General features: G+C 38.1%; 1 long non-coding RNA gene across 3 annotated transcripts; it reads left to right on the top strand.

Annotated features, from left to right (window-relative positions):
* The first annotated feature begins 3,720 nt into the window (after positions 1-3,720).
* LOC147505859 (uncharacterized) lies at positions 3,721-5,052 on the top strand. Of its 3 annotated transcripts, none has more exons than XR_015220695.1 (4): positions 3,721-3,838; positions 3,930-4,029; positions 4,147-4,230; positions 4,781-5,052. It is a non-coding gene; the product is annotated as an uncharacterized LOC147505859 (long non-coding RNA). The 3 variants fall into 3 exon arrangements; XR_015220694.1 differs by having other exon boundaries at positions 4,132-4,230; XR_015220696.1 differs by lacking the exon at positions 4,147-4,230 and having other exon boundaries at positions 4,781-5,045.
* Positions 5,053-16,789: the final 11,737 nt, after the last annotated feature.

The following is a 16,789-nucleotide window of genomic DNA, read 5'->3' as shown; positions in this document are numbered from 1 at the left end:
GGCCACTGGGTTTTACAGAGATTCATTCAGGGATTTCTCTAAAGTTGCTCGACCTTTAACCAATCTCCTGCTTAAGGATGCAAGTGATTCGACTTCAATTTCAATTGCAAACAAGCTTTTGATACACTAAAACCGCTCGACTACGCTCCTATTATTCAACCCCGATTGGTCTCAACCATTCGAATCGATGATGTGTGACGCTTAGCGACTTTGCTATTGGTGCCGTGCTAGATAACGGCGCGCGTTGACGACAAACCTGTTGTCATTTATTACGCTTAGTAAAACTCTTTAACGGCGGCTCAACGTAATTATACCACAACCGAAAAGAGTTCCTAGCTGTTGTCTATGCTTTGGATAAGTTTCGCCCCTACCTAGTTGGAACATCGACCATAGTATATACTGACCATGCCGCAATTCGGTACTTACTCGCGAAAAAGGACGCAAAACAACGATTGTTACGCTGGATCCTTCTCTTACAAGAATTCACCCTGGAAATCAAAGACAAGAAAGGAACCGAAAATGTCGTAGCCGACCATTTATCAAGACTGGTTGGTGACATCGATAGTGATTCTGAAGCTATCAGTGACTCCTTCCCAGACGAATACTTGTACTCTATTTTCTCATCTCCATGGTACGCGGATATCGTTAACTACCTAGTTACTGAGGAAGTCCCCTCCTTTTGGTCACGTCCTGATCATAAAAAGTTCTTATCCACTGTAAAATATTATTTCTGGGATGAACCCTACCTCTTTAAGTATTGTTCCGACCAACTCATTCGTCGCTGCATTCCCGACTGGGAACACACCGACGTTTTATCCTTTTGCCATGAACAATCTTGCGGAGGTCATTTTAGTGGAAAGAAAACTGCGGCCAAGGTGTTACAATGTGGTTTTCTTGGCCTACCCTTTTTCGCGATGCACACGCTAACATTGTGTAGCTTGCATTCGTTGTCAACACCTTAGGTCGAATTACCAAAAGCGAAATATGATGCCCCTAAATCCTATATTGATTGTGGAAATTTTTGATGTTTGGGGCATTGATTTTATGGGACCCTTCCCTATTTCTCAAGGTTTTCTATACATTTTAGTCATTTGTAGACTATGTGTCCAAATGGATTGAGGCACTTTCGCATGTCTCGAAATGACCATAAGACTGTCGTGAGATTTGTAAAAGAAAACATTTTTCTCGTTTTGGTGTTCCCAAAGCTATCATCGGCGATGGGGTACACATTTTTGTAACAAAATTTTGGGTTTTAATGAAGAAATATGGAGTTACTCACAAGGTTGCTACTCCATACCACCCACAAACGAAAGTGGCCAAGTGGAAGTCTCCAATGAGAGAGATAAAGTCTATTCGAGAAAGCGCCAACCCATCAAGAAAGGATCTGGTCTCTCCGCTTTATCGGATGCCTTGTGGGCATACCGAACAAACATTTAAGACACCTATAGGGATGTCTCCTTACCGCATTGTTTTGGAAAACCTTGTCATCCGCCAGTTGAACTTGAGCATCGTGCCTTTTGGGCCATCAAAGCCTCAATTACAATATCATCGAAAGGCGGAGAAGTTTAAAACCGCAATTAAATGAGCTTGAGGAGATTCGATTGATGCTTATGATCTCGAAATCCTACAAAGCTAATATGAAAAGAGTGCACGACAAGCACATTTTGCGTAAGGATTTCAAAATTGGCCAAAAAGTTTTACTATACAACTCCAGATTACACATCTTTCCTGGTAAATTGAAAACACGATGGTCTGGTCCTTTCATTGTGTCAGCTGTGAAACATTATGGGGCAATCTCTTTGCTTAATCCAAAAGATAACAGTGAATTTCAAGTCAATGGACAACGCCTAAAACATTACACTACTACAAAAAGGCACATTAGCCACGGTTGGCCATCTAGCATATACCACTGTTCCCATAATAACAGTGGCTTAAAGTCATTTACCTCGGTACAAAACATTTTTCAAGTTTAGGAGGAACCAAATACCACTAATTTTGTAAAATAGTGGTATATAACATGCCATATACCACGGTACTATTAAATAGAACCTATTTTTTTTTTTGTATTCATATACCCCACTGTTCCCTGAAAATGGCGGTTTATATTTTGAGAAAATTACACTTCCGTGGATAAAGGCGGTTCTGAAAAAAAAAAAAGTAAGTAAAAAAAAGGGGAAAACTGCGTGCAAACCCACTTCTCTCTATCCCAATTTTTGCTTCCAGGGGTTCACGAGTTGAGCGAAATCTCTCGACCAATTGCAAGGTTGTTGTTTTGCTTGTAAGTATAGTAGGTTCTTCTTGTTGTTGATTTTTCAAACTTTGTTGACTAGTCTCTCCTTTGTTTCAAATATTGAACTTGAATAATTTTGTTTTGCAATTTTTCTTTTCAATGTCTTAATATTTATTTGGTATTTTTAGTGTAAAAATTAAAATCGGTAAAATAAGTGTAATTCATTCACAAGCTTCCTCTCGCCATTGTTTTTCACTGTTTTGTTTGTAGTTTTTTTAATTGTATATTTTTTTTGGGGGAATTTGTTAAAAGGTGTAAATAATCATCGCTTATTGATTGTTGCGTTCCTAATTGATGTGTAAAATTTGGGTTATTTTTAATTGTTGAAAGGTTTATTTAGGTTTATTGATTGTTGCGTTCTTGCCAATAATTGCTTTGTGATGTCCGTGCAATTTTGAGAACTCAATGAATTCATAATATCTTTTTGAGAACTAAGTGAATGTAGGGTCAGTGAATTCATAAATTTTCGACAAACTTGAATATATATTGTTCGAATCAGAAAAATTTACTTCCATCCCGATCTTCTCCGGGTTTTAAATTTGTCAAGGTAGTAGAGACATTAGTAGTGTTGATCTTGTCAACTTTCTTCTCATTACAAAAGGAAACAATGTCTATGGGCCAAACCAATTCCCATATAAGTTAATCCCAAAGTTCATTTTATTGGCTATGCAATGCAAGCCTTGATATATGGTATGACGGGTGGCTTGGGAATATGCATAGTAAAGTTTGTTATAAACATTCGGTCATTAGCTAAGAACTTAAGATGTTGGTTAGCAGGTTGTGTCCTATCCAATTTATATGCAGGTCATGGGAGAAACATGTGACAACCTTGAATTAGCTAATAAAAGCCGTCTATTAAGTATGGACAAACTGGGTTTAGTTAAGAAAGAGGAAGATTATTTTCTTATTGAACCCGATTGTCAAAAAGGATTTGAGGGAACCCTTGTCTTCATTTTCTCTTTTTCAAGCGGTAATTTTATATTATATTTGTTTTTTCAATATTTTAATTGAGTTGGAAAATGTGTTTTAGCATGTGTTTTAATGAGTTAGGGGTTGATTTTTGTTTCTTTGTAGATTTTTGATGGACAGAATGGGATATCAGCGGTGATATATACTATAGAGAATTTGTTGAGTCACGTTATGAGTGCGATTCCTCAAGGGATTGGTAGGGAAAAGTGGATTCAAACTATTCCGAGAGTGTTGGTTGTCGATTTTGTAAAGACTGGTATAGAGTTTCAGCAGAAAGGCAAGTATCCTCACCTGTCTCTTGTTTATGTCAATGCATTTCTTTCTATGTTTCTTAGTTTAAGAAGGTTTTATATATTTGATTGCAGGAGAAACTTCTCGGACAACTGCTACTCTTGTTGTGATTGATGGTTTTTGTGGACGTTGCATGTGTTGGGGATTCTCCATATCTATCTTGGATGCTAAGGGGGTGTTGTGTCACTATTGACAGTTGATCATAGGTTAGAAGAGAACGTTGAAAGAGGGAACGTGTTACTGCTAGTGGGTGAAGTGGGAAGACTTAATGTTTATGATAGTAATAAGGTAAGGAATTGGAAATATCCAAATTTGGTTTTTCTTGTGAAAGCTTTTTAAATACTTCTTTAGCTTGCATGATTACTTTTCCGATTAATAGGTGGGACCACTCCGTTGCTGGCCTGGTGGGTTATGCCTATCTTGGTGATATGGATGTCAGGGAGCATATTATCCCAATACCTCATGTTAAGCAAGTAAAGGTCAGTTGAAAGATTAAATTGTGCAAATGTTATGTTGTATGGTTGGATTACTTGGCTAATATTATTCCTACTACTATTGTATGTTATGTTGCAAATGTTAAGTACTACCACCTCCAGGTTGGTATTGTATTAAAGGACTCGATGTTTATAGCTAAGGAAAGGGGGAGAGGAAGGGATGCCTTGAATTCCAAGGAGGATCAGGTGGGCATGCTTACTAAAATAAAATAAAATAGAATATGGATCTCATGATAATTAAGGAAGCTAGAACAACAAAGTGAAATTGGATGGCGGTGTAGCTTAGCTCTGGTAGTATACATAAATGATCATTTTAGAGGTTCTAATATTCCATCATGTGCTCTACTCTTTTTCCTTTTCCTTTTTGCCTCTAAAATGATTATATATATATATATATATATATATATATATATATATATATATATATATATCGGGAGGGATCAATATAACATGAGATTAAGCAACAGGTATGTAAGTATTTTATTTACACGTGGTATATAACTCAAATGTTACATTGTCTTAAGATTTACACTTTAGATTATGGAAACAAAAAAATAAGAAAACAAATGTCAAGCATCATTTGGGGGGCAACAATTGATTTAAGGCCGTTAATAAATTGTAGTTTACACATTATATATTATTAAGATGTCTGCTTGTGCTTATATTTCTTTAGCATTTTATTATTTTATGGTATTCTTCATTATTAAGTTATTATTTTATGGTATTGATCGTGCAGATGACACTTAACACTCAAAGATGCCTATGCACAAGATGAACTTGATGTTGTTCGACTTGAAATTCTAAAGTTCATCTAATGGAATGTTCGAGCCGGTCATGGTGTCTTAGCTAGGTTTGGACCCCTTCTAGTTAAGGTTTGGGGATTGATCTCAACATTTGTATTTTTCATTATAAAACCCATTTGATATATAGGTGGAACAAATATATTACTTCTTTGATATTTTGGAACGAAGAACAAGTTGGTCATTATTATTTTTTTATTGACGAGAAAATTATCAAATTCTTTTAGCAATTTACTGTTGTATGGTCTAAATTTGTTTCTTTTGTTTGTTGCACGATGAATATATTGTCTGAGCAATGTGTTTTTTAAATTAGTGTGGATACAGTGAAAATATATATTTGGTTGAAATTAAATAATCGGGGATTTTTTATTTTTTTAAAAAAGTATAAACCCACGGTTGTGTAAGAACGATGGTTTAAAGGGATTATATAAACCACGGTTTGAATCAAACAGTGGTAATTATTATTACTATTTCCCACGGTTGACATCACACACAACAGACGACGTAAAGACTATTAACCACGGTTTTACGATATCATAATACCTCGGTTTTTCAAAAACCGTGGTAAATAGAGAATACTTAATACCACGGTTCTGTTAGAAGTATTTGTCACGGTGGTTGTTACCACGGTATGAAAACAGTGGCTAAAGGCTTTTTACCACTGTAAATAACAGTGGTATATGAGCTTTTCTGTAGTAGTGTTACCACGAATTACGCTCACCAGATGTTGAACAGACTCTTCTTCAGAATCCAATATACACAAACTAGATGTTTCGTTTGGCGTACTCAATCTTGTTTCTATAGAGAGTACGCCATTTTGGTAGCCGGGCCATCTTCTATCTTATGATCGCCAAAGTTCTTTGAAGTGTGTGGTTGCAAGCGCCGGAACCTTAGTCCACGAAAACTCTTTTACAAAACGGAGTATAAATGTATTCTGCAACACGAGCAAACGTGCTTTTCGGTAAACGATGGGTACCTAAAATTTCACCTCCTTCCTTTTCTTCCCTTTTCTACTCTCTACCTCGCGAACTTCAGCTAATCATTTGGTGTAAGTCTCACTCATCACGAATAGGGAATGGTCAGAAGTAGTCTTTTTTGAAACGAAGCGGCGTCTTTGGAAGGATGGGCTGGTGTATGCATTGCCAAACACCCCTTCGTCTAGGCTCGACTTCCTATCCGATACTAGCCGGTTTAAGGTATACTTTTGTCTAACACCAGCTGCGCAGGATAATCTCCGTCGCCGCCGCCGTTTCTCCCACAGGTTGGGATTCGTCTTGAGAATCTGACGATAAAAGACTTCGATTCGTCTTGAGAATCGACGTTAAAAGACTCAATTCGTCTTGAGGATCGGCGTTTAAAAGACTCACCTTGTAAATATGTTTATTTTGTTACCTTTTTCCCTTTGCATTAAGTTTTGCACAAGGGATGCGTGTCAAACCTCAGATGTTGCATACTTGGAACACAAACGGGCAATGGATTCCACCAGACCAACCCTAGAATTGGTTACTTTGAGTCCCTTGGGGCGGTTTGAGGATAGCCGTATGTAAAAAGGGCAATTTTAATAGACCGTAGTGCGCACGGTCCAGGATGGTACCGTCCTGCCCCTAACCCCATAATACATAGAGGTGAAGCCCAACCGGTTGGATTGGGTTCGCTCCGAGCCGACATGACAGTTGTCTACGATTTAAGATGGTGACTCCCTCGACATTCAGTGTTTTTCACGTATACCTCCCTTGTATGTAAATAAAACCCTTACACTTTCCTTCAAAAAAAAAAAAAAAAAAAAAAAATAATAAAAAAAAAAAAAAAATTGTGACTTTCAAGAATGACTCATACAATTGGATAGAATTTTTTGTGCCGATCGTTTTCGATATCTCATTCGTCCAATTCGAGCCCAAACGAGTCATGGGTAATGATTTAGATTTTAGGTTTAAATCAGGGCTTTAGGTTTGATTTGGGCTTCGAAAATTTTGGCCCAACCCAAATATCGATTTTCGCCCATTTAAACACAACCAACCCGATAACACGCCACTATTCCACGATTCGCCTCCCTAAAACCGGATCTTGCCCCTCTCGTGATCGGGCCTCGCATCGAGATAGGCCCACACTAAAACCAGTCTCGCGAGACCATCACAGCCCGATCAAAATTTCCCTCCGTCGGATCATCCCAATTCTCCCCTCATCAATAATCCATAGCCATCCTCCCTCTTAGATCAGCAATGGCTGGAAACAGACGGATTTTGTGTGGAAAAAAATTTTTGGAAATTTGTTTGAAAACGGGATGTTTGCTCCATTCTTTGATCACGAAATTCACTTGCAGAGGATGGGAGAGTTTGTTATATGCCAATGGAGGGCTTTATTCTAAGGATTTGGTGATGAAATTTCTACGACAATGGAAGCTTTAATGGCGACCATTTTGGATCACCGTCGAGGGTGTGCGACACGAAGTCACACCGGTGTTGCTCTCAGGGATCACGGGCATTCCATCGGGTCTAACCCACGGATCGATTCGAAGAAAGCAGTCCGTGTACCCACGGACTTACGACCTAATGCTCGACACGCTTATCGAGGGAGAGTACAACATCGACGGAAAATGCGCTGTGTCATTTCGGTCTTAACGTAAAACCAGCTATTAGCAAGAACTCAATGGCTGGGACTGAACGTCATTGGCACCTCGAAGCCTTCCGACATCAACAAGACATTCCTCCACCTTCTTTGGATCCTCCAGGAGCGAAAGGGTAACTTCTGCATCGTTACCTTTCTTTTTGATATTATCACACATGCCACTCTTAGGTCTGCCCCCCTTGCCGTTCTAGTAACGCAAGTCATGATTAATCTGGGATTTTTGTCTGCCACCCCACTACTCCCTATACCACAATATGAGAATATGCTGGTGTTTAAGAAATGCATACAAGACCCTTGGGAACCCACAGCACCTAGGGCAGCCGAGCACGCTAGCGTAGGATCCTCTCACCCACCATACTTTGATGAGATCGCCATGAGTAAGATCACCCAACCCATAGAGGCCCTAATGCAAAGTGAATGCTGGTCCGAGAGAGACATGTACACTTCGCCGGTATCGATGAGACGCACTTTGGGCGAAGTTAAGGACAGATATGACCACCACCACGAAGTCGATGATGATAAAGATGGGTGAATTCCAGCCAGGAGATGAGAGCCTCCATGACTACATTTTCAGACAAGATGCTTACTCGCCCGCAACCGGTTTCAGCCGAATGTTCATGGCGAGCCAAAGATCGCCAAGCTCGTGATGGATACTCTTGGTGATATCCAGAGCAGTTAGCCTCTCCACGGAGCTCTCAGATCGCGACGACGCCAGCAGACTCCCCTTCTTCTTCTCAAGACCCAGAGGATTCGCTCTGACACTGTGAGGATCATCAGTAGCTAGTTTTATTTATTCCGGTCTTGTATAATATTATATCAGACATTTTATTTACGTGTTTGTACTTTCTAGCTTAATAGAGATAGTTCCTAAAATATTTTTATATATTAGCTATATCTAATATTATAGTATATAGGTAGGAACATATATTAGTAGTAATAAATTATATACATATATATATAAACATATTTCATATGTCATACTTAAACAACAAATTTTAACGTAACTAACACGTTCAGAAACCAATAATGAAAACGCATCTATAAAAACGGTCAGAAAACGGTCATGAACCACATCTAAAAAACGGTCAGAAAACGGTCATGACCACATCTAGAAAACGGTCAGAAAACGGTCAGAAAACGGAAATTTTCTTCCTATAAATAAGTTCAACTCTTCCTCCCTATTCACTCATTTCTTATTCTTCCCTCTACACTTCTTATTCTAAAAAACGTTTTTAGATCACTCCAAGTTCAAGATTCATGGATGCACTAGAAAAGTTTGAGCAGCAGCAGCTTGAATATGCTACTCAAGTTTTCATGCTCGGTTGTTTTGTTATAGTCATGTTGTTAATGTGGCATATAATTCTATCTAATATTTAGGTTTGTAGTTAAGTCATCGTAACATTATGTTGTGTTTCCATACCATTGTACGTTCTTACATCCTATTGTGATAGTATATCTACGTTTTCCTTGTCCTTCTACTACGTTTAAAAAAAAAAAAAAAAAAAATAAAAAAAAATAAAAAAAAATAAAAAAAATAATAATAATAATAAAAAAATAAAAAAATAAAATAAAAAAAGGGGCACTCCTTGTCATATGCCCCATTCTTCTTATCCACACTTCATCCACTTTTGCGCATATCTTAGAAGATACACGTGGTCTAACTACCCTGTGACACCTCGATACGTATCTTTTACATTTTTCGGATGGGTGCCTATTTATACCAAGGATAGACACCTCAAAAATTTAACTTCCCTGTTTCCAAAATAATTTTTCACCACTCCATCTTTAATGGCCCTCACTAGAAGTTTCGTGCCTGAGCAAAATTTTATGGAAAATTTTCAAAATGGTCTTTTTCATCCTTTCTTTGACACTGAAATATTACGTAGAGGATGGTACCCTCTTTTACACCATAAGCAAACATTTTATTCCAGAGAATTAGTCTTGTTATTTTATAAAAGCGGTTATTTCCAAAACGGACAATTCTTTGTCCGTGCTAATGGATGCGAGCGTGAATTGACTATGGAAATCATCTCTGAGGTACTTCAAATTCCTATTACAAACCAAGGAGTACACCTTCTGGGATTCACCTTCGATAATATCCGCATCCGATGTTTGCAACTATCCTTCACGGCTAATACAACCGAAAACCGTGATTGTTTATCAGCGATCTTTACAAAAGAACCAATTATCTGTGATCCAATGGGTAGCTCATAATGTCCTAGGCACATCTAAGACTTCCGAAATAACAAAACCACTCCTCCATTTACTCTGGGTGTTGCAGACTAACTGCAATGAATTTTGCATTATTAAATTTCTCTGGAATGCGATTGCACGCTATAGGAAAAGGCAGCTCCTTTACCAACCATTGTAACACTTATCATGATAAATTGGGGTTTTTCTAGCAGTTCTCCTCATACACCTCTTCGAACAGCCTAACATTCTTACCATTCACTCAAGATGTAGGAACGGATTTCGAACCCCGACGTTGTAAAGAACCATGTCGATGACAGGACTAAACGACGATTGTTCCACCGATAACATTTTTACCGAAAATGCATTATGCAACGATTTAATCCAATGGAAGGGCTTCGCTTTAATTCAACAAGGACTGATGACATTATTCAAACGTCAAAACATTATTATCACCGGCCTTCTTGAATTTCGGGACTCGCGGACAATAAACGAAGAGGAACAAGCACAATTTTTTGTACCCACAACCAGTTCTTGGCAAATCACACTCTCATAATGGAGAACCACGCCAAGATTTACCAAACAGAAAGCAAAATGTTGCAACAGTCAAGGTAACGGATTGATTGACGGCATAGAAAATCTTATAAACGGATCCCTTCCACAACCGGGGATCCTAGCCGTTATTTGGGCCAATGAAACCATTTAAATTTTGAAATTTTATATTATTTATCATTTTCTTTTTAGTTTTTAATTTTCATATGGTAAATTGTTTCTACGTAATTATTCTCATCATGCTCTAATATTTGTTTAAACAGTCACATTTTTTCACACAATGGAAGCTCCAAAGATGATTCCAACAATCCTTCCATTCATTGTTGAATTCTCCCGCATATGGACATCTTTTTCGTGAGACTACATCACTCAAGTTGGGTGGGAACTCTCATTCTACACCCGAGCAGACATACTCCCCAGTGTTTGGCAGTTTATTTTTATAATAACATGGAAGATCTACCACCGGCCCGTGGTTTCCCTTTGAATGGGTTTACACTACGCATTGGAAACACCGACACGCTTTTTATGAGCCGGGCGGTGGCTATGGCTCTAGACCTTCCTCCTCTCCAGCCCAGACCTCCCCATCCAATACATGATAGAGAATGACCTTAATGACTACTCTAGGGAGGATTTTGCTGCCCGCTATGGCGATGGCCTTGCCCACGTAAAGAGCGTGCGGCCGGGCCGATGGCCGTAATTCACTATTCCACTAGCCAAGATGACCATGAATGTGGGAACCGCCATGTTATTTATTCTTCTCAATATCATGGGAGATTGGCATTTTTCCACGGCATCAAAGGAAGTGTAAGACATTCCATGCATTGGCCCAAAGAACGCACCACCTTCGACATTACAGAACTAGTAATTGAGAATCTTAAGAAGGCTAGGTCTTTTCGGCAAGACTATATCACCCTGCCAGTTACAGCATGCCGGATAGTGAGGACATACTTCCCTGAGTTTGCATCCACCTTTCAAGACTGGGTAAAGGTCTAATTTATGTGTCCAACAAACAAGATAATTCGCGTTCCTTTGCGATTTCGGACATGGACACGCCCTGCAAGGTATCTCAAGAAAGTTCGTTCGTTCCCTAATGATGATAAAATGATAGCTCATCTAGATAATGCAAAGAAAAGGAAGTGGAGTGAAGTCTGGAAAGCTATGATAGATTGGCGGGATGCGAAGGAATGGCATTTCTACTGAGGGACGAGGCAAGGAAGGACTATCCCCCGTTCAAGGTGGGGGCAATGTGAGTTGATGCATGTACATATTTGTTTTATGTTTCTTTGTGAAATAAATAAGTGACCTAACAGTGTGCTACTCTAACAAGTGTGCTTCTACTTTTATGATGTATAATATATAGTGTGTTACAATAAATTTCGTGGACGATGTCACTTTATTTTTGCTCAAAGCCTCTCGTATACTCTCTTTTCTTCCTCTTAAACACTTTGAGGACAATAGTGTCCGGATTGTTTGGGGTGGTGAGAACCTTTTGCAAAAATTAGGCATGCATAGTTGTATATAGTTTACTTAATATCTAAATAAACGTATTTAGTGACAAATTCTCGTTTCTCTTTCTATGATGAAAAATATTTAGAAATCTCACCCTAGCATCAGAATTAGGACTTGTTCTTAGAAACTTAATTTAATACGTATGCAATAGTTTTTACATCTTTTCATGAGCATTCATGCACTGACTATCATTAAATGTATACAGCAGTAAGTTTCTGGGACCCAAGGTTAGACAACTTAGTTTCCATATCCTGTAAGAATCTAACCAAAAGCCTCAAATGTATGATATATGAGTAATGACACAGAGGAGTAGTTCTTCCGAATAGAGAAGTTCACACGCCTACTTACTTGATCACTACCCAAATCCTAGGGAGAATTTAGGCCTTCTTTGGATCGATATAGCCAAAAAAATTCGCGACCTCAGAATTTTTTTTTTTTAGTTGCTTTAATCGAACCTTTCATTAATCCTTTCTACTTCACCAATAAAAATCATTACCCATCTAGTAACCACAAATAAATAAGCCTACCTAGATGATGAGTATGAGAAATAGGATGAAGTGCAGAAAAATGAAGAGAAAAACCTTGTCACAAATCAAAATCAGTTACCTGTTTCATAAGAAAAGAAAAAGAAAATAGAAATATGTTTCCAAAAATCAAAAGAAATATCAAGGTTAGAATTTCCCCCAAAGATCAAATAAAAGGGAATACAAAAGCTTGAAAAATCCAAGTGTGGAAACCATGTTAGAAGCAGAAAGAAAAAAAAAGGATTTCTCTAGTATAAATATCTCGAAGACCTTATTCTCTCATACTTATCATTTTTTTGAATTTTCCATTCCAGTTTCTTTTACACTACCACCTAAGCCCCATAACACCTAATAAAGACCTCTAGCTCAATTAGGAATAGGATAGTGTGATAATAAGTAGTAGTTGTGACTTTCTCGAACCTCGCCCTCCTCGACTGTCATTGAGTATGTGAGGAAACGCAGTGCCCACCGCGACACCGGAGATAGCAAAGCTTGAGTGGAAAAATAAGAGAGAAATTGTGTTTCGACACATACCTGTGAGAACCTACTTAAGGACGCTATCCAAAGGATCCAGAAACGGCCCTGCTCGTACTTTTCATTATTAGATCACTGCATGCATGCTCATACGTAGATGTTTCGATTATTGTATGTATATTAACTTGAATTTCGAAAGAATAAAATCCTTGCTTCCCTTGCTAGTGAGATGTCTAGATACCTGAGATTAATTAAGGAAACAAGCCTTTGTTATCGAAGTCGTTGTAGTATAAAATGAAGTTTGTGAGTATCTTCTCCGAAAACTCTCACGAGGTTATAACTCGTCCACTAGGGAATTCCTAGTGGTTCAAGGCCTTGTTGCATATGGTCAATGCAACCAAGACTCGCGAAATGAGATTTAGCTTAGACAACACATTTTTGATCACTTATCGTTTTATGTCTCTTCTTTGCTTGAGGACAAGCAAAGTCTTTTGGGGTGGTGTGATAAGCACCCAAAACCGTAATATTAAACCTCGAGACATAGCATTTTGGTCAATTATGTGTTTAATAATCATGTAATAATTATATTTTCGTACTTTTGCAGGTTTCCGCAATTAAAATGAAGATAGCGATAAAACATGCATCAAAGTACGTGAATACGGGAATATTTGGAGTTTCCCACTCGACCCGCAAAGTCGAAGTTTCCAAAAAGAGGAGAACCGCGTAACGGGCCCACATATGAAGAAGCAGGAAACTTCCGATGCTCGATCGGATAAATCTAGGTGCCGACGTTGGCTAGTGAAGCCGCCAAGTACAAGAATACGGAATATTGGAATTCCCGCCAATCCCCCGTAGAAGCCCAAACAAAGCCCCGACTAGAGCCGAAGTTTCCAAAAGAACGTAATCCGGCGTAAGCGGGCCCACATATAAAGAGGCGTGAAACTTCCAAGCTCAAATCGGATAAATCTAGGTGCCGACGCGTGGGCTAGTGAAGTTGCCATAGCGACCGGGCTTAATTTAACTTCTGCGCAAGGACAAAAGTAGTAAAAACGCCAATTTCGGCGCCGCCACTGGACACACTAAGTGGACACACTCTGCGGGCCCGGAAGGCATGATGAGTCAGCATAGGCAGGTGGCAATTGATGGTTTCAAATTGATACCATCTGTCAAGAAAGAAAACACGTATCAATTCAAACCTGGTGGTTTGAATTAACATAAGCTAAAAACAAAAACGTAAAATGACAAAAGGACAAAACTTAAAACAGATTGAAAGCGAAGTTTGGTTTTCGAACCATTCAATTAGCTAAAAACAAAACCTTAAAAATTCACGGGTCACTTTTGTATCAGCTATAAATATGAAGGGGTCGCCTTCATTAGAAGCCCTTCAGCATTTTCATGCTTTAGCTTCCGCTCAATTTAGTTTCTTTCAGTACTTACATTCTGTCATTTTTATTTCAGCAGCTTAATACAGTAAGTTATTTTACCCTTAATAACAGTCATTTCTTTTCTTGTTTAATTTCTGTCCTGCATTTATTTACTTAATGTATACAGCAAGTTTTATTATTCCTCCTATGATGATGAGCTAATCCCTCGTGGGGAGGGTTATGCCGCTTCGATGTAAAAAACGGATTGACTTCGTTAATATTCTAGAATCACTACTTAGGAATTAGACATAGAATTAACATCCGGTCCCAAAATGACCGAGACTGCATACAAAGTTGGAGTGTCGATGCTCCGCTTTCAGTCATCTCCAAAATGTCTCGCTAGCGACTCTCTCAGTGTCGCATGCCTCTCCAATTAAAATCCGTGATGTGAACTGTGCGGGAGCAGAAATAATATACCGAGATGAGGTATTATCGAAACTCCTTATGCTAGTGAAATGCGACCTAGAGATGTGGGCATGCACTAGGGATCAATACCGACGCCGTCTAAACGAGACTTAACTAGAGATGTAGTGATTTAGTAATAAAACTGTTGAAAAATGATTCTTGCATGAGTATGATTAACTCTCCTCGCTTCTCTACTTTTATTTACCTACATATAATCGCCGTAGTAATTTATATTATTTGCATTACCGTTATTTTAATTAAAACCAACTAAAAGAAACCTAAAAATCCTACTCACCTAAAGTTGTAACTCCAGTTGTGAACCTATCCGTGCCCTAAGGTTTGGACGATCCCTTACTCGACCTATCCTACCAATCCCACGTGAGTAAGGTAACTTGACTAAAACGTACGACTATACGGACGTTGGACTTTGGACTTTGGACTTGGACTGTGGACCTCGGACTTTGGACTGTGGACCTCGGACTTAAGAAATAAGTAACTGAAACCAATAAACGTTCGTGTGTAAAATATGTTTTATCAACTATCTACCATTAACAAAGGGTCAAGCTTTTATTTTTATACTTTCAGATCTAAAAATCGTGCATGGCCTTGGAGCCATGTTTTGGGCTGGAAAATCGGGCCCAAAACCCAATTTCTTTAGTCCAAAATGGGCTCTTCAGCTGCAATTGGCTTCGACAAACGCTTCGTCGTCTTCTGCTCCTCTGATTGGATCAAGGCTTGCACCATTGAAAAGCTCTTTCCGAGCCAGTCGTTTTGACGTAAGATAGGCTCAATTCCGAGGTCTGAGTCTATCATTTGATATCCCATAAAAACTCAATTAGATTACTCTAACCTTATTCTTACGGTATCAATAATTTATTTCCTTCTCTCACATGTATATTCATGCAATATATAGAGTACGGAATCGTTCCACTCTAAACTCTCAAGACTTAAACAAATTCAATTGAACAAACACAAAGAACAATGGTGAGAGTAATGTGTTATGTGAAATTTCTATTCTACGATTATACTACGGATTTAATTTATACTAACAAGACGCGATAATTCAAATAACAAAGTATGAACTAAAATGATTCAATGATAAGGAATTAAGGGGGATTTGAATCCACCTTAACTATACTTAATTTACTAACGACGAATCATCGTAATCCGAATTGAACTACTACGCAGAACAATTGGTTCTTCCTAATCCCTAGTGTTCATGGTAATCTCTACCAACTAACATCTAGCATGTAAAGTATTCAACGCCATTCTCATGGTGGACTAATTACTTCTAGAGTTGAATGGGAAATTACGACTATTGTACGCTAATCGAAATCAAGCTTCATCAAGGTTTTTCAACCCCCTCTAATAGAGGTTTAGCCGAGAATCATAAGACTATCATTTCTCATGGAATCTAAACAAGACATAATATAAAGATTTCAACTTTACTTGTTTAAACTCAATTCGAAACTACTCATGCAATAATTGAATTAAACTAATAATGACAAATAAGGAAATCTAAGGATTTAAGCTAATAAATAAATGAAAATGAAACTAGATTATGGAGAACTAATTAACTTTATTTATCTAATGAATATCAATAACAATAATTTAATACTAAATTTAAGGCAAGAATAAAAACTAATTAATTAATCTAAAACTAGATCTAGAACTAAGGTTTAATGCCTACTTTTCTTATCCTAACCTAATTTATTTTTTAACCTAACTATCTACCATTAACAATGAGTCAAGCTTTTGTTTTTATACTTTCAGATCCAAAAATCGTGCATGGGCTTAGAGCCATGTTTTGGGCCGGAAAATTGGGCCCAAAACCCAATTTCTTTAATCCAAAATGGGCTCTTCAGCTACAATTGGCTTCGACAAACGTTTCGTCCACTTCTGCTCCTCTAATTGGATCAAGGCTCGGACCATTGAAAAGCTCTTTCCGAGCCAATCGTTTTGACGTAAGGTAGGCCCAATTCCGAGGTCTGAGTCTATCATTTGATATCCCGTAAAAACTCAATTAGATTACTCTAACCTTATTCTTACGGTATCAATATTTTATTTTCTACTCTCACATGTATATTCATGCAATATATAGAGTACGGAATCGTTCCACTCTTAACTCTCAAGACTTAAACAAATTCAATTGAACAAACACAAAGAACAATGGTGAGAGTAATGTGTTATGTGAAATTTCTATTCCACGATTATACTCGCGGATTCAATTTATACTAACAAG

Source organism: Coptis chinensis, chromosome 4 (assembly GCF_015680905.1).
Source record: "Coptis chinensis isolate HL-2020 chromosome 4, ASM1568090v1, whole genome shotgun sequence".
NCBI lineage: Eukaryota > Viridiplantae > Streptophyta > Magnoliopsida > Ranunculales > Ranunculaceae > Coptis > Coptis chinensis.
Note: the sequence above shows the minus strand (reverse complement) of the source record. Positions and strands in the feature narration are given on the sequence as shown.